The sequence below is a fragment of the Typopeltis vanoorti genome, chromosome 6 (assembly GCF_054136105.1).
Source record: "Typopeltis vanoorti isolate ZY-2024b chromosome 6, IOZ_Tvanoo_1.0, whole genome shotgun sequence".
NCBI lineage: Eukaryota > Metazoa > Arthropoda > Arachnida > Uropygi > Thelyphonidae > Typopeltis > Typopeltis vanoorti.
This window is the reverse complement of record NC_143554.1, coordinates 63,166,993-63,185,945: the sequence shown is the minus strand read 5'-3', so window position 1 is coordinate 63,185,945 and position 18,953 is coordinate 63,166,993. Positions and strand designations below refer to the sequence as shown.

General features: G+C 36.0%; 1 protein-coding gene across 1 annotated transcript in view; it reads right to left on the bottom strand.

Annotated features, from left to right (window-relative positions):
• Window positions 1–3,114, bottom strand: part of LOC150105496 (uncharacterized) — a 280,173-nt gene extending 277,059 nt beyond the window's left edge. Inside the window, exon 1 of the mRNA XM_090394206.1 lies at window positions 2,982–3,114. The gene's annotated coding sequence lies outside the window, so the exon portion shown is untranslated. The remainder of the gene's footprint in view (window positions 1–2,981) is intronic.
• Between the last annotated feature and the right edge of the window lie 15,839 nt (window positions 3,115–18,953).

Here is an 18,953-nt window from a genome sequence, read left to right as displayed (position 1 = left end):
ACTAAGCTATACTGCAGTATTTAGAATTATAAAATGCTTTATAGATTCACAAGGAACGCTGTGCATTTGATACTTTACATAAAATCCTATAAAAATAAACAAACTCTGCTTTAAGAGCGTAGGTAGGAGTTGGGTTCATGATAAGTAAATACAATCGATACTTGAAATAAGATAATTTAATGAAGAAACATCCATTTTTTACAATGTCAATGGGCAACTTGGCAATGTTTTTCCTTGACCAGCTTGTTGATGTTAGCATCAGTGTTGGAAGTCGCTATGCGCAGAGTATTCTCGAGATGTTGGTTCGTAATTTGAGTTCATGTTTTGGACTTCACATGCTTCATTCTGGAGAACTGCTCACATAAGTATGTGCTTCCTAACAAAGCACACATCTTCAAAGCATGCTGGCAAAGATTAGGGAATACGTCCTCAGAAATGTAGTCTTTGTAAAATGTAAGCAAGGGCACATTGAATAATATTTCTCTCAAAGAAGAGTTGTTTTGGAGTGCAAGCAGCTCGATTTGTACTGAGCCTGGCATTTCGGCAGTATTGACACTGAATGGCATTGAAAATAAATCTAAAGAAGACTGTTGGTTACAAAAATCACTAAATCTCTCTTCGAACTCACTTCGCAACACAGCTAATTTTGTAACGTATTCATCAAGAGATGAACAGTTGGACTCAGCAAGAAGCTGAAAATGAGTTAAGTATTTTTTTGCGAGTTGTGCCTCCCAAAGTTTGAACTTGGCCACAAAAGTTTTGATGTGATCAAACAGAGTGCACCAGTTGATCTTTGGATTGTAGCCGCGTAATTAGGTCATTCATACGCAACGAGATGTCGGTCACAAAGACAAAGTCTGTCATCCACTTCGGATCGTTGAATTCTGCAATCTGCTTACCCTTGGTTTGCATGAACTGCTGTATTTTTGCTCCTTAAGTCAAAGACTCTTTTAAGAACCTTCCCTCTGCTCAACCAATGCACATTACTATAATAAACCACATCGCCGTGATCCGCTCCGCACTCTTGGAATTGATGATGATTCAATCCTCTTGTCCTAATAATGTTGACGACAGTCACAATAACTTTCATGGCATTTTCAAATCCAATAGTTTTCGTACACAAATTTTTCTGGTGGATTAAGGGGTGGTAATGGATGAAATCTTTCCCTTCTAGTTCCGGTTCTTTCTGTAGCAGTGTAACAAACCCTTTGTTCTTTCCCACCATAGCAGGGTCACCATCAGTTACCACACCCTCGAGGTTGGTTAAGCTGAGGTCGAAACGCTGGAGCGTTTTCTTGGGGGCTTCAAGAATATCAGTGCCTTTCATCGTTCCCTTCATAGGTACGAGCGCTAGCATTCTTCTGTCGCAGTGAATTGCTGATCGATACCACGGACAAAGATAGCTGGTTGTGCTGTATCCTTCACATCTGTGCTCTCATCTAAAGCAAGTGAATATGATGTAGATTCGAACGACGTTTTTTTTTTTTTTTTAATAAAGTTCCTTCAATGTCATTGGAAAGTTCCATTTAGTATATAATATATTAAAAATTCTAATAATTAAAAATCTTTTAAAAATTTGTTTAATTTCAATGTAATAACATGTACAATATTTTTCTACATGCAGCACATCTCAACAGGTGAAATTACAGTGGTATAAGGGTGTATATGTTATGACATCTCCCCACAATTCTGCACTTAGGGACAGCATATAAAGGCTCCCCTCTGGTGGTAAAATATGACCAATTGGTAAAGGGTGGGATATTGGGTCTAGTGGGCTGCTGCTAGAAAACTTTGAAAAACACTCTCTTAGAAGACTGAAACATGAGATCTGGTAATATTGGAACCCAGACAAATAGCAGACTAGTCTGGAAGAAAACTATTGATAGATATCTAGTAAAAACATAATTATTTCATACTATTATATATTGTGATACATGCAGGTACATGTCAGGAATTGATGATAATGGCAAATGAATATTTGTCATCATTCTGATAAAGAAAATGAGAGAGAAATCCAAATAAATATTGGATCCATAAATGCCAGTGGTATACACAGATTTTTCCAAGCTTAAGAGGTCTGCTATTTTTTAAGGAGAAGATATATGAATTGATTTCTCTTTATGCAGTATGGTGAGCAGGAGGATCAGATAAGAGAGAGAGAGAGAGAGAGAGATTGCCAGCTCTAGCAATCTATTTGCACTTTAAATGTGCTGTTGAAGGGAGGGGGAAACTTATATATAGTGATATTTTTGGACTATACAAAAGCATCTGACAGATTACCATATGGCAAGTTGGTGTATGCGCTAGAAATGGATAAGATATTAGTCGGATGGATAAAATGGTGGTAGTCTGAATGATACCATAAGTGGTGTATGGAATGGAAATCCCATAAAAAGAAAAATAATTAGTGGTGTGTTATGCTGCAAGGTGGATGGTGGCTGAGTGGAATACACTGCCAAAGGTATGGTGTGAATAAATTTAAGTTAATAATTTTGCTGGATGAGTGAAACCTTCTCAAATGAGACTTGTTATTAATAACCCCTCCTCAAGGAGGGATTTTTAATAATGAGTTCTACTTGTTATTAAAAATCTTATTCCACACTGTACTGCTTTGCTAGGTACAAGGAGGGATTTTTAATAACGAGTTCTACTTATTACCTAGCAAAAAAGTACAGTGCCTTACACTGTACTATGACAAAAAAAGAAGCTGTCCCTGCAAACTGAATGAGTAGGGTATAAGTAATGGAGTGAGGAGCAGTTTTTTTTTTACATTGAGCAAGGAGTGAAATCAAAACATGGTTTGATAAGCATAGTGATGACTCCCACAATGAGTTCTTTGACAATACAGAGTTCTGATATAATAGTAATGATGATGATGATTATAATAACTAAGAATTGCAAGTATAAAACAAAAACAGAATGCATTGGTGAAACATGAAAAACCCCAAAAAATTATTTATACATGTAATAGTAATACTAACCTTATAATCAGCTGATCTGAAGGGAAATTCTGGTATTACAAAACCACTGATATGATGAGAAGGGAATACTCAGTAAAATGCAACATCATCTTATAATATCCTTAATTCATCAAGGCTTCAAGTTTTATTGTTGAACTGTAAATTAAATAAAAATTTCAAAAGAAGAAAATAATTTCAACCGACATCCAAAATAAAATAAGCTGAAAGCAAATGAAGTTATGTCATTATTATAATTTTATAAAAATAGACAAATTGGAGGTTTTTAGGATATTGCAGAATGTCAGCACCTTTGACTAGGCTCTTTAATTTATGTCTCAGTTCCAAGAAAGCAATATGTCCACTCTAGACAGTTTAGAAAGGACATATTGCTAAGGTGGCTCATAAGATTACTTGGCTGTTGAAGAACACACTAACAAGTAGAGATAAGGAAGTTGTTATTCCTCTTTTAAGGCCTTGATATATCCACATCTGGATTACTGTGCTCAGGTCTAGTCTCCTGGGTTTCTTGGGGATGAGAAAGCGGAATGATCCCTACGAGGAGATTGAGCATATGTGAAAAATTGGTTGACAGGAGAGAAAAAAAAAAGGATATGATAAAAACATTTAAGTTAGTATGGGCCAGAGTCAGTTGTGGGCTTGTCTGTTAATGGATTCAGGGAGAAGTATGCTGACTGTGGATAGTTTGGGTCTCCCACAATGAGTCTTCAGACTCCATATATTTTCAGCAGTTTCTTCAAAACACCATTCATATACTCTGTTGTCACCTCACTCCATGCTGTATCTACATTCTTTGTATAAGATATTATATTCCTTCCATAAGTGTCAGAGGGTTTGTTCACCCTCAGTATCAGCAATAGCCTGAAAAAAAATATTTATTAAATATTATGCCTTGAAGGCAATATTAACATATTGGTCCATGGGTTGCAGGAGAGAGAGAGGTAGTATTCAATGAACATCTTTAATGAACTTTAATGACTTATAATGAACATCTTTTGGGATGTTCATTATACAGGGTGTTCGGGATAAATTTGACATATTTATAATTAATTATATTTTTCCGTAAGTTACATGTATTAACACACACTTCTCTTCATTTAAAAGTTTGGACCCTTCTTCATTCATATACAAGATGTCAGAAAGGATGGATAGCTGGAACCCACCTGAATCATGGAAGAGAATAACTTGTATCATGATGATTCGTGCCCGCCATCAAAATAAGGATATTACGACTGCTGCCCAATGCTCCCTGAATACAGTAAAAACAATCAGGCATGAACTAGAGACTTGCAATGGTGACTACGAGGATGTAGCAAGAAGAAAGATCCCTAGCAGACGATCTGATTGCGTTCGTACAGCAGAATTCCTCGCAAATCTGCAGGAACAGGTGTTGAAGAACCCTGGCATTGGAATTCGGGCTTTGTTCGTGGAGTTGCTAACTGTAGTCAAGCCCTGGATAACAAGGGTAGCCAATGGTAGGCCGTATGTATGGCAGCAGGATTCGGCCCCTTGCCACACCTCTGGGAAAAGTCAAAAATGGTTGTCTGAAAATTTCTACGACTTCACCAGTCCAAATGTTTGGCCTCCAAACTCCCCAGACCTTAACCCCATGGATTATTTTGTATGGGGCGCAGTTGAAAAAGACACCAATCGCACTTCCAGTAATACAAAAGCCCAGTTAATGGATAAAATTAAAACAGTTTTTGCGGCCCTTCCCAGGGAGACTGTAGCATCAGCTTGTTCGAGGTTCCGAAGCAGAATTGAAGCTGTGATCGATGCTAATGGTGGTTATTTTGAGTAAATCTTGTTGATAGTATTGTAATTAACTCTGCCTGTAATGTTTTTTTGTCAATTCATTAAATTTAATAGATACAAAGAAGATTTTCTTTTTCCTTACGAAACTGTCAAATTTATCCCGAACACCCTGTAAGTCAATGACTGACCATATAAAAATATCTGCATGTGAAAAGTGGGAGGGACATGTTACAAAGTCAAGCAAGTTCCTGCCAGATAAGTGACACATGTGAAACACAGCACGGCATGAATGCGTTAATGCTCTCGGCATTCACAATGATAATGCATTCCCCTCACTAACAATACTCTCCATGTAAAAAATTTACTCCTCGCATCCATCATCACCATACCATTACACAACTTCTAAAGATGGTCTATTGTTTTTTTTTTTTTTCCTCTCTCACTTTCCACTCTTTAAAAAATCTCTTCTATATTAATAGGCATATTGAAAAATTCCTCTCACTACCTTAAATGTCTCTATCACATCATTTCTTTACTACCTATCCACCAAATTTTTTACATCCTTTCCTCAGTTTCCTTATCCCCTTGGAACCAAGAGACAAAATATGCACATGGTAGGCCAAGTGTGGTCTTATCAAGGCCTTGTAAAGAGGCCAAATGACTTCCTTCTCTTTATATGTCAAGGTTCATTTCAACATTGCAGTTATCTTCTGAGTTGTATTTGCAATTTTTACTATGTGTATATGCACATCAACGTCCTATCTACCATGATGCTAAGATCCATAGCCTTGTCAGTTTCTTGTAGCATAACCCCACTAATGAAATATACTGTTAGAAATCTCATCACACTGAAATGCATAACTTTACATAAATGAACATTAAACTAATAGCCATTTTCATTTGACCACATTTCCAGCCTATTCAAATAATTCTATACATGCAGGATATAAGTAGCATCCCTGATTTCCCTGCCCATCTTTGCATCATTGGCAAACAATTGTGCATCTACTGTTAATCCATTCCTAACATCATTAATGCATAGACTGAACAACAGTGACCAAGGACTGAACCTTGAGGTACACCACTGGTCACTTTAAATGTGGTAGATTCGCAACTACCATATACCACTTTTTGATACTTCTGTTCAACCATCCACTTATCCAAATCAAGAGTTTATATTCCAAACCCATATTCTCCAGTTTATGCAACAGCCTTTCATATGGTATCTTATTATATGTTTTAGCAAAATTCAACAGTATCTTTGGTTATCCATTCCTTTTATCCAACTTGCTCATAACATTGTCTTAAAATATGAGCAAAGTGCTAAAACATGACCTCCATTTAGAACACCCATAAAGAGTAAGGAACTTGACAACTGTTCCTTACAGAGTATAACCTATCTGTATACTCATTTCTGCAAGTGAGTACTTACCAACTTATCTAAAATCTTCACCACCAGCACTGCCAGAGATACTGAGAGGTCAGTAGTTAGACACACTAAGGTTGCTCATCCATTTCACTCCCACCCTATTCCCATTCAGTAAATGATATCAAGGGACTAAAGATAGTATTCTCCTGAGTTATCGTAACAACAATGCAAAGTGCAGTCTTTTCCACACTTGAAATGTGCTATATGAACTTCAGTCCAATGTTAACCATCACCAATAGGACTTAATCACATCTGCCTCCTGAGCACATTTCCACCAATACAGTACATTACATTTCTCCAAAAAGTAACACCTTTACTTATTAATATTAAGCCTACAACTCCACCCCCTATGTTCAAGCTAAAAGGCAGTTCAAATCTTTCTGATGAGAATTAATATCAGCATCACACCATATAATTCTCCCCAGTATAATTCTACCTGCACACTCTAATTTAAATGGTAATCAAATTTTTGGATGGAACCAATTTAGAGAATGAATAAAGTTGTTTAAATTGAATATATCTTGTTTCAAAACTATAAAGATGCTCTCAACATATCTCCACTAGATAGCAAGTTGTGGATCAGTTTAGTGTGACATTGTAATAATGACTAATAAACCAACAAGTTTTTCTTATTAAATTTGTAGTTGGAAAGTTGACTTCAACATGAGCAATCTTGAGGGGATATCAAATAGAGAAATTGAAATATAAAACAGTGTCATTTCTAAATCCTGATCTTTCAAAAAGATGGAGAGAGAGAGAGAGAGAGAATCAAATTATTCTAAGGTTTTTGATGATTCAAGAAGGCTAAAAGTATCTATGACAGCAATTGGCAGTTTTTTTATATAAGATGTGATATGGATGATAGTACAGAAATCACCATAGCAGATGAGGATAATGCCAGTGAATACAATTGAAAAATGGAAATTATTCTCAGAGATAGTCTACCAATGGTCCATTAGATTATGATCCCACTAAATCTTATATTAAGCCACATTAAACAAGTTATACTCAAAAAAGTGCTGTCCTGGCCTCCTGAAATCACAAGAACCGCAGGCCTCCAATTCCCCCCCAACACACACACACGATCTATAGTAGGTGTACTGATTTTTCCTTGTTATAAGTTATCCAAACAATTAGTGAAATCTGTTACTCTCTCCACTGGACACTTCACATCTCGCAGAAAAAACTTAATCCATTTTAAAACCTTTATTGAAAATCTAAATGTTTACATTTAGATTTTCAATAGACGTTTAGATTATTATTTATAATACAGATAAATATACTGGTCAGCTTTGACATCACCTTGCTTATTACCGATACTCCGTTGAATGACACCTCAACACTTGTAAAAAATTTTTTCTTTCTCCTGATATCACATATAATTTTTCTTATGGCATCCAGTCTGGTTATTTCTCTTCAAATAACAAAATACAAACACAGATAGAGGGGTACCCCTATGGATCCCCTCCTGTCTATGCCCCTTGCCAACTTTTTACGGAAGATTTTGAAAAATAATCTCCTGACTCAGCTATGCCCTTCAAGTTTTCTATCTGGGTAAAATACGTAGATGACGTGTTCACTATTTGGTCTCATGGCTCTTTCTTCCGTTACCTCAGTGGTCAACATCTTAGAATCCAATTTATGATGGAAAGGAAAGGGCTAGAGTTCCTACAGAATAATAATAATAATAATAATTCTTCTCCATTCCACAATTTTTTTTTCAGAAAGATTTTAGTAATAGTACTACTATTTCCTATGCATAAGGTATATGTTAAAAAAAAAAAAAAAAAAAAAAAAAAAAAAAAAATTAATAAAATGCAATCTTGCACAGCCTTCAAACCTCATTTGAAAATGGCTGCCCTTATCTGTAGCCCTAAGGACCAACTATTTGCTTCTCTAGTCCTGCTATGTACACTTTCCTGTTCCTGCATGTTGGCACACTATGGACAGACAAACCATCAGCCACAAAGAAGAACATAAAAATGCATCTGCAATCATTGCTATGATCAATTAGGTTTTGCAGACATGCTTCACATATACAAATAGAATCAAATGGAAAAAAGCTATGATGCTCCACTGCAGCATGTTCAGAAGAGAAACACTATTTTTTTTAGATATGCAGATGCTCTCAGAAATCAGCATAATATGAATAAATATCTCCTTCAATTTTCCCTTCTATCATTCTTTTCAATAGGCTTTCTCCTCTTAATACATGTGTTATCCAATTATGCTTTCTTTGTCTTATGGTCTTTAGTAAAATTTCTTTCTTGTTCAAGTCTTTGTAATGCTTCTTCATTGGTAATTTTTTCAGTCCATTTTATTTTCTTCATTCATTTCTATAACCACATTTCAAATGCCTTCAACATTTTAGCTTCTTTCTTCCCGATTATCCATGTTTCCGACCCATATAAAGTTATACTCCAAATATAACACTTAATTCATATTTTCTTTAAATTTTTATTCATTTTTATTAATAAACAAATTTTACTTATTATAAAATGCATATTTTCCTTTATTAATTCTTTTATTTCCATGTCACATTTTCCATTTTCTTATATTATGCTACCATGTATTTATATAGTTTCACTTGTTCTGCATTTTCTCCATTCATCATCACCTTAACACTTCCGGGTTTCCTGGAGATTCTCATCACTTTTGTTTTATTTATGTTAATTTTCATACCATATTTGTATGAAATTGCCAGACTGTTTGGCCGAGTGGTTAGCGTATCCGCTCTCCAGCCAAAAGGTTGCGAGTTCGAATCCCGCATTGGGCATGGATATTTGTCTGTGAAGTACTAGTGGTGGTGGTAGGCAGTAGATGGCATTGGCATAGATGATGAAGGTAGTTGCGGTTGGTGGAGTGGTGTGAAACGGAGAGTTGTAGAGTAGGTGTCCTCCCTCGATGAGTCCTTGGACTCCCTGGAGGTGTTGTGTAGTAATAATAATAATAATAATATTTTTTGCATATACAGTAACCCCCCCCCCCCGCATTACGTAAGTAATGCGTTCCGTAAACCTTTACGTAACATGAATTTTATGTAAGTTGAATTTATAAATTGCTTAAGTGTAACTATATAAGAAACTGCAATATTTATTATTATTATATGTATGTATATATGCAGGTGTGTATATTATTTACACAGTATTATTTTATAAATGAAACATCATGCAGCAGTATTTACTCAGATATAAACTATAAAAGTATGAAAAATGTGAACTTTATCCTTCACTATCGTATTCACTGTCGAAATAGGTCGATTTATATCCCGAGCTATTGTTGATATAATTTTCCCGTCTTCATACATACGAATTATTTTCAACTTTACTTCTAAAGTAATTGCAGACCTTTGTTTTTTAGATTTATTACCAGCGCATTCGGTTTTGCATTTCGAATACATTTTAAGGGTAAATAAACAATGAACGCTAACAGTGATAAACAAGTGACTAAACTAGCCGCGCGAGGCATGGACTACTGATGGGTTGGGGAAAGGAGGAATTGTTTACGGAGTCCTTATTTCTAATTGGTAGGTTTCGGTTTGAATGTTACGGCTTTTGTGCACTTGCCCTCTGCTGCTCTCGACGTTTACCGGTAACCTGTCACTGCCTGTTACTATTCGTTACATTTGCTGTGAATGCAGAGTCTTGTTAACATTATGTCGTTGCATACTGCAATGGATGACAAAGAAGCAAAAGCCACAAACATGTTCATACGCACTAGTACATTTTCGAGATTTATTACGTAACTGCCAATTTACGCAAGTCGCAGGGGTGACTGTACTTTCAAAAATTTTCATTAGATGCTGTAGTTCATCTTCAGTATTAGTTAATAATTTGTATTGTTAAATGCTTCTTTTATCATTTCTTCTGCAAATATATTGAAGAGCATCGGTGATAGGCGGCATCCTTGTCTTACACCTCTACCAATCACACATTTTTTAGTTTTTCCTACTTTTATCTTTATTATGGCAATCTGGTTCATATATAATTCAGCTATTAACCTTCAGTCTCTCCAATCTAATCCTATTTTGTGTAACAATTCCATCAGCTTTTTCCATTTCACCATGTCAAACACTTTTTCAAGGTTGATGAAACATATATAAACTTCTTTATTTACTTCTATATTCCTTTTGCACATGGTCCTCATTACTCCAATTGCATTTCTAGTTCCTCTGCCTTTTCTAAATTCAAACTTATCATCCCCCAGAAATACTCCACTCTATTATACAATTGGCAATTTAACATTCTGAGCAGGACTTTACAGGCATGCGAGAGTATGCTTATAGTTCTATAGTCACCACACTTAGTAGGATTGCTTTTCTTTTCAATTGGTATAAGAATACTCTCTGCAAAATCTTTAGACTATTCTCTTGTTTTGTAAATGAGGTTGAATAGTTTCATGTTTCTGTAATAACTTTGTCCTCCAGTTGTTTTAGGATTTCACTAGGTATTCCATCCACTCCTTCCACCTTTTAATTCCTTAATTGCTGCTTCTACTACTCTCTTTACTATTTCAGCACCTCTATCTTCTGCTGATATTTCACTTTGCTTTTCTAATTCAATTTTCTCTGGTCTTTCATTTTTTGCATAAAGTTCTTCGATGTATTCCTTCCATCTTTCACCTTGTATTTCAATATCATAAATTAATTTTCCTTGCTTATCTTGTAATGGCAAATTTCTTATGCTTTTCTTTTTAATATTTGTAAGTTCTTTTGCTTTTTCAAACATTTTATCAGATTGTCCTCTTTTATCCATTTCTTCAATTACTTTACATTCTTCTTTGAACCATTCCTCTCTTGCTTTATCACTTTTGCTTCTCAGTTTATTGTTTAATACTTTGTATTTTCCTCTTTCCTCTTCAGCATTTCCATTTTTCTTATAATTTCATTTGTAATTCATGGCTTCTTAATTCTTTTCCCTTCCTCAAAACCTCTCTTCAGCACCTGTTTCATATATCAAGTTTTTCAGTAATCTGCAATACAGCTATCCAAACAGTGAGGACATCTTCCTAAGTGACCTTAACACTTACTATTCCAAATGGCCTACCCTTTCCAACACCACCGACAAAGCAGAACAAGATGAGAAGCCTTTGCTATATGCAATAACCTAATGCAAATCATATATCGACCTACCCAAATTCCTGATAACCCCTCTTAATACTCTGGAACTGTCCATAATCAGTTCTGCTCTCAGATACCAAGAGGGATGGTGACATCGGTAATGTAATTCAGAGTTGTGCACCTCTCACTTGGTAACTCTTGTACAAGTTTCCTCTTTCACAGAACACCATTCCACCAACAAGTCCCGACCTAATTTCCTTTAGCACTACAAAGATGCCAAGTAGGACAGATTTCTGGAACTTTTACTTATCTTTTATATGGTCTATTATTATTCCACTCTTCCAACTCAATCACCTGCTCTGAGCAAGCTAATGAAATTATCCTCGTTGAGATGAAACCCTTCATTCACAATTCTACTCCAAATCTTCATCCACTTCTTGGTTCAGGGTGTAATAACAAAGTAGCTTGGGGAAAAAAAAAAAAAAAAACCTCAGCTTATCACAGGTGGCTCACATCAAGAAACCTGGCTTCATATACCGCCTATGGCAAAACAGTGATTCAGCAGATCTATATATCTGTATATCTCTGTAGATCCATATATCTATATGGAATGATAGCCTTATAATGAGTGCAGGTGGCAGAGGAAATTGTTGAATTGCTGAGTAATCATTTTGCAAGGATATATCATCCAAGTGAAGATATTGTTATGACAAAGATGATAGGGACTGATGTGAAAACAGAAGTTAAGAATTGGTATATTAGTATATTGCAGAATCATTGGCTTGCATTTTACAAGAATGTGCAAGAAAAATGGCAATGCCTTTGACTAGGCTGTTTAATCTAAGTCTCAGCTCTAGCAAAATGAAGATAGATATGAAAGGGAGTGGAAGAAGGGCAAAATAACTCCTTTGCATAAAGAGTCTGTGGTAGCAAATTATAGACCAATTGCTATTTCAGGAGTGGTGTAAAAGTACTGGAAAAGTTGGTCAAAAAGAGAATTCAGGATTGGGTGGATAAGAATGAGATAATCTATGAGGGATTCATGGCTTTGTGAGAGATCTGCATGCCTTAGTAATTCACTAACTTTTTATAATAGAATGATAACTGAGTTGGATAAAGGGAATGGCTACAGAATAATGAGCAGTACCACATGAAACTCTGTTGCCCAAACTGCAACAAATGAAGATGGATATGAAACTGATGATATGGATTTTGGGTGGCTAATGGACAGATACCAAAAAAAGCAGTATAAGGAGGAGTAGAATCCAGGAGAAGGCAGGCGACTAGTGGTGTGCTACAGGGCTCTGTGCTTGGACCACTGCTGTTTAATTTGTACATAAATATATAGGAAATAATTTGAAGGGGGATATTCAGTTGTTTTGCTGATGATGCCAAGTTGGGTAAGGTAATAGTTAATCAAGGTGATGTAGAGAGCTTGCAGGGTGATTTAAATAGGCTGATCCATTATGAGCAAAACATAATGGATATCAATTTTAATGTGGAAAAGTGTAAAGTTATGCATTTTGAGATACAAAGATTACAAGCCGTGTTCCACATTGAAGGAACCCCCCCCATGGAGGTGAATGTGCAATACTACTGATAATAATAATCATTAGCAGAAAATTTGTTTCCTGTCCAAATGGAAGGCAGACTTTTGGTCCCTTCCTAAGGGCACTGGATGCAACTTTAGATGTCGTGATGACAGTTTGAGTCTCTCACAATGAGTCTTAGGACCCCATTAAGATGAACATGCAATACTACTGATGGCAACACTATTAGCATCAATGTTTTGCTCTACAATTTGCATAGATGATTAAGAAAAACTCATTCCCTACCTCCTGTAGTTTTTTTGGAAAAACACCATCAAAAAACTACAAAATAACTTGAACATCAAAGTCTTCTGGTCCAGATAACATCTTTTCCAATTGTTCTCAAACATTGTGCTCTGAAGCCAACACCTGTCTTGTATTATGTCTACAATATTTTATACTTAACTGGTATCTAACCCTATAAAATCTGATCCTGATGCTATCTACAAACTATGCTAGAGATAGCTCCTGAACTAACATCTTTTCTTTCATCTCCACACTACATTACATTCAGCTGGCATTCATCTTACAGCATGTAAGCAAACTTATAAGCTTGCTTCTATATAGAACTGGTTCCAAGAAAAAGATGAGAATACGGATTCTGGCAATCAGGCTCAATAGTGGATGTCCTCGTTGCATTGCTTACCTCTGGACATGTACTATGGAGGGGTATCAAAAAACCTGTGCTCTTGCACTTGACATTTCCAAGACATCTGTTGGGGTTGGCAGCAATGGCATTTTGGAAAATTACAGTCTCGTAATTTACCTTTCACTCTTTCTAATTCAATCTCAGTCTCATGGGTCATTCAGTGTGTTATGGTGGAAGGTGTTCTCTCTTCAGATTGTCCTATTAATGGAAGCATTCCTTAGGGATCTGTTACCTTCAGTGAAACATTTCAGTAGCAGAAATGTTTCACTTGTTCCACAGGTTTTCCATTCACAACACAGTTGACATTTTCAACGATTCTGCCTATTTTCATTGCCTTTGTCTTTTTATTGCTTACCTTCATACAATACCATATCTATTACAACAGCTATTCAATTTAGTCAGAGAATCTTGCAGACTTGTAGCGGATTTATTTAGAAGTATAACATCATCCGCATAAAGCAAAGAGCTGACATTAACATCTCCAATTTTGATATCACGTTTAATACCATTTTCCTTCATAATGTGATCCATATAGATATTGAATAACAGAGGGGATAATGTACATCCTTGTCTCACACCAGATTTAACATTAAACCATCTTCCTGTACTTCCTTCAAATCTAACTGCTGACTTACAACTCAAATAAAGACTAAGTATTGCTTGATGTAATGCCCCACTGACACCAAATAACTGTAGCGTATTGAATAGCTTCTCTCTTGGCACCTTGTCATATGCCTTTTCCAAATCGACAAAACTTAAATACAGATCTCTGTTATATTCCCATGCTTTCTCAACTATTTGTCGTAAAGTGAAGATCTGATCCTGACAGCCTCTATTTGGCCTGAATCCAGCTTGTTCTTCACCCAAGATTTTCTTCCACAATTCTTCTCAACCGTTTCTCAAGTATACTTGCATAGATCTTGTCAGGAAAATCTCAGTAGGAAAATACCTCTGTAATTCTCACATTCAGTTTTATTTCCCTTTTTATATATGGGCACTATTAGAGCTCTACTCCAATCATCAGGAATTTGTTCCTCTGTCCAGGCTTTCTGAACTATGCAGGGAAGCCACTGTAAGACTCTTATACCACCATACTTCAGCATTTCTGGTCGAATATCATCTACTCCTGCTGCCTTTCCACATTTCAAGCCTTTCATGGCTTTTTCTACTTCAAGTATGGATATGTATTCATGTATGGATATGACTGCATGCCTGGTCAGTGTTTTTTACCACTGTGATGTCATCACTGCTTGTTTCATTTAGCAGTTTTTCAAAATAATTACTCCATACTTCAAGGATATCTTTTTGTCCCGTTTTCATGTCACCTTTATCATCTCTAACTCCTTTTACAGCACTCTTTCCTCCATTCCTAAGCTTCTTCAACAACCTCCAGAATATTTTGCTACCTTCTTGATATTTATTTTCTATATTCTTGCCAAAGTCCTCCCATCACTTTTGTTTAGCTAGTTTTACACAGTGTTTAGCTTTCTTACATTTGTCTCTGTATTCTCTAAGAGCACAAGCCAACTTATTTGCCAGGAACATTTGATATGCTTTCTACTTTTCCTTCACTGCCTCTTTAACTTCCTGTGTCCGCCATGGAGTTCTAATTTTTCTATCCTTGCAGACAACTTCACTACATGCCTCTCTAGCTGAATCAATCAGGGCTTTCTTCAAGGCTTGCCACTGAATCTCCAAGGTTTCGTTCCTGTTCTCAAACTCTTTCATTTATTCTTCAATAATCTTTGTGTATTTTAGTCTACAATTCACAACTGAGAGCTGCTCAACTTTTATTCGCTTTAAAACTTTCTTACATGTTATTCTTTTCAATATAAAATTCAATTTTATCCTGCTCAAGACGAAATAGTGATCACTTCCAATTTCAAATCTTCTATACACTCTGGTGTCCTGCACCAGGGAGAAAACATCCCTATCAACAATAACATAGTCAATGAGACTTTTCTTATTCCTTGCCTCTTCTCTCCATGTGAATTTATGCACATTTTTATGTTGGAACATGGTGTTAGTAATAACCAGTCCATGTCCTGAGCAGAAATCCAACAGATATTTGCCATTATTATTAGCTTTGCTCTTTTCTCCAAATTTTCCTAAAATATTTTTGTATGTCTCATAATCATTTCCTACTCTGCTATTTAGATCCCCAACAAGGACCAACATTTCCCTTTTTATTGTGTCAGTTGCTTTTTCTAAAGCCTCAAAAAATTCCTCCACTTCCACCTTAGTAGAACCTTCTGTGGGACCATAGGCACAAATAAGTCTCATTGTCGAGTTCCCCATTCTCATATTTGCCTACATTACTCTACTTGAGACTGACTGCCATTCAAGAAGATTAGCCTCGTATTTTGTGTTGAATACTATGGCTACTCCTTCTTTTCCTTGATTGTCATTGCCTGAATATAACATTTTGTATTTATTGCTCAGAAAGATCTCACCAGTTTTTGTCTTTTTTGTTTCAGTCACCCCTATAATGGTCAATCTAGTACTTATCTAATTCCTCAGATAGCTCCATTTCTTTGCCATTCAGGCTTCTTATGTTGACAGTACCGATCTTTAACTCTGGTGATGTTGAGTTGGGGTGTGCTTTCAGATTTGTTCCAGTAGCTGACTTTTCGCTGTTCGCCCTGGTTCCCTGGCGAAAACAATGGGTGCCTTGTTTAACTGGGCAACGCCCCAGCCGGCATGAAATTTTGTCATGTCGTACCATCATTTTTTTTTTGGTTTAACCAATAAGAATACAATTTGGTCGGCTAAATCCCAAATTGCCAGCCCATCTTCGTTCGTTCAGTATCCAAGTAGATACCCAATAGGGTGCACCACGAGAAGGTGTGGATTGGACATTAGGTTCAGAAGCCCTGGTCGGTTCTCTGCATTCCTTTAAAGGCTATATGGAGGTCTCCTCTCAGTTATACAGCTCTGACACTTAAGCACCCCCCTGATAGCATTCTTCATTTATATTATTCATATGATAAACTTGAAGTGCTTAAACATCTGAAGCTTCAAGATCATCTACAGCCAGTGCTCTAACCTCTTATCTCCATTCCATCCTACAATCAGATGATATTTATCATGCCCCCCCCCCCCCCATTGCTGCTAAACCTATAGTTGCTTGAGCAACACCTTTTACAGGTTCAGTGAATTTCTAATTCACTGAACGTACAACTCACATTCCTGTTTCGTTCCATCTACCTCAGTTTTGTGGCACAGCCATCCCAATGAAGCATTCCCTAAAGACTACAAATGCCAGCTTTTCAAAAAGAATATCAACAGAGTACTTTTCTCTTGATCTCTGCATAGAAACACAATAATGTGCTATAGGCTTTGTGGCCTCTCGTGTTGTAGTGATATATATATCATCATTGGCCATTGTCGATCCACTGCTGGATGAAAGCCTTTCCATAATTACTCCAAAACTGTCTGTTCATGGCTCTCCTTTTCCATGCCACTCCTGCAAATCTAATATCATCAATTCACTGTGATTTAGGGCGTCGTGGTCGTTTTTCTCTCATGGAATCCAATCCAGTACTTCTTTTGTCTATTGTTGATCTTGTCCTAGAGCAATATGCCCAGCTCATTCCCATTTCAGATGTTTCACTCTTCCTATGATGTCAGAGACATTGGTTTCATTTCTTATCTATGTATTCCTTTTGTGATCCACTCTTGTGATGCCAAGCAAGTGGTTTATAAACTTTCCATACTAAATTGTGTTGTTCTTAATTTTTGAATTTTCTTTGCATTTAGTGTCCATGTTTCACAGCCACATGTCAATATAGGAAGAATGCATTTGTTAAAAACTTTTCTTTTCAAGCATAATGGTAGTTGGCTTTTGAATATTGAATATAGTTTTCCAAATACTTTCCACCCAAGCATCGTGCATCTTTTAATTTCGTACATGATATTTTGTTCCATTGATATCTGTTGTCCTAAGTATACGTAATGATCTACTTGTTTATTTTCATCATTATTGATTTTTTATTATTTCTGGTTGGACACAGCTATTGAACATAACTTGGGTCTTCTTTAGGTTTATCTTTAGTCCAGCTGTTTTACTAGCAATTTGGAGTTCTTCGATATGAGTCTGTAATTCATGAACAGTTGAAGTAAAGATAACTATGTCATCTGCGAAGTGTAAATGGCTTAAATATCTTCCATATATCTTCAGACCTTTCCCAATCAAGAAGTTTGAATATTTCTTCTAGGCATGCTGTGAATAGTTTTGGAGATATTGTGTCACTCTGTCTTATACCTTTCTGTATTTCCACTGAAATGAATTGCTGCTGTGGCATTGGTGTATGCTGATTTGATGGTCCTGACATATGGCTCCTCCACTTGTTGGTTTCCCAATGCTTTAAGTATTGCACAAGTTTTTACTGAATCAAAGGCTTTCTCATAATTAATAAAATGAAGACATAATGGTAACTGACAATCATTATACCATTCAATAATCTATTGTAGAACTTGAATATGGTACATTGTACTAAAGCCATTTCGAAAGCCTACCTGTTCTTTGGGTTGTGCTATGTCCAGAGTCGTACAAAGCCTATGAGCTAAGACTTTTATAAACCACTGATAATAGACTGATGGGTTGGTAGTTCACCAAGACTTCTACCTCAACTTTTTTATGTAGCAGAATTAGGGTCGCCTTCTTCCATGTTCTTGGTATTTTTCTTCAGGCATAAAGTAAATAGTTTTGCTAGGAGTTTTTAGATCATTTCTCCACCATTTTAGAAGTTCAGCTATAACTCCATCCTCACCTGCAGCTTTTCCATTTTGGAAGCTTTGGATGCTCCACATAACTTCTTCTGGTAGAATTTGTGGTACTTCAGCATAGTTGTCGTCTTCTTCATTTATTTCATCGTCCTGATATAATACCGAATAAAATTCTGTAATTCTTTTTGCTATAGCATATCTATTTCTGGTTATGATCCCATCTTGTAGTTTGACTGCAACCATCTGTTTATTGGTATATATATATATATATACAGGTATCCCTCGATTAACGCAGTTAATTAATCCCTCGATGTTACTGCATATATCAAAATCGCGTTAATCAAATCTTATAATCAATGGTAAAAATTACAATTCGTCTATGATCGATTACTGTATTAATAATTCGTTTTATATGGTACTCTTTTAGGAAAGATAAAAAATGAATGCAAAGTAAATGTTTATTAAATACTTGTACCTACATTATTTACTACATTTTTTTTTATCAAAAGAAGTTATCAAGAGTCCTTTGAACAGTTTTAGTTTTTTTTCTTATCGACATAAATTCTACGATAACAAGCAAAATGATTCTCCAGACCTCAGCAAACAAACAATAAAACATAAAGAAAAAAACAGTCATTATACCATTTTGCTTGTTATCAAATATAATACATGATGGTACAAATTAAGTGGATATTGAATCCAACATTATTTCATAGCTGAATATAGAAACTAAAACTTTCGGCGGATGCAAGCATAAGCAACCTTA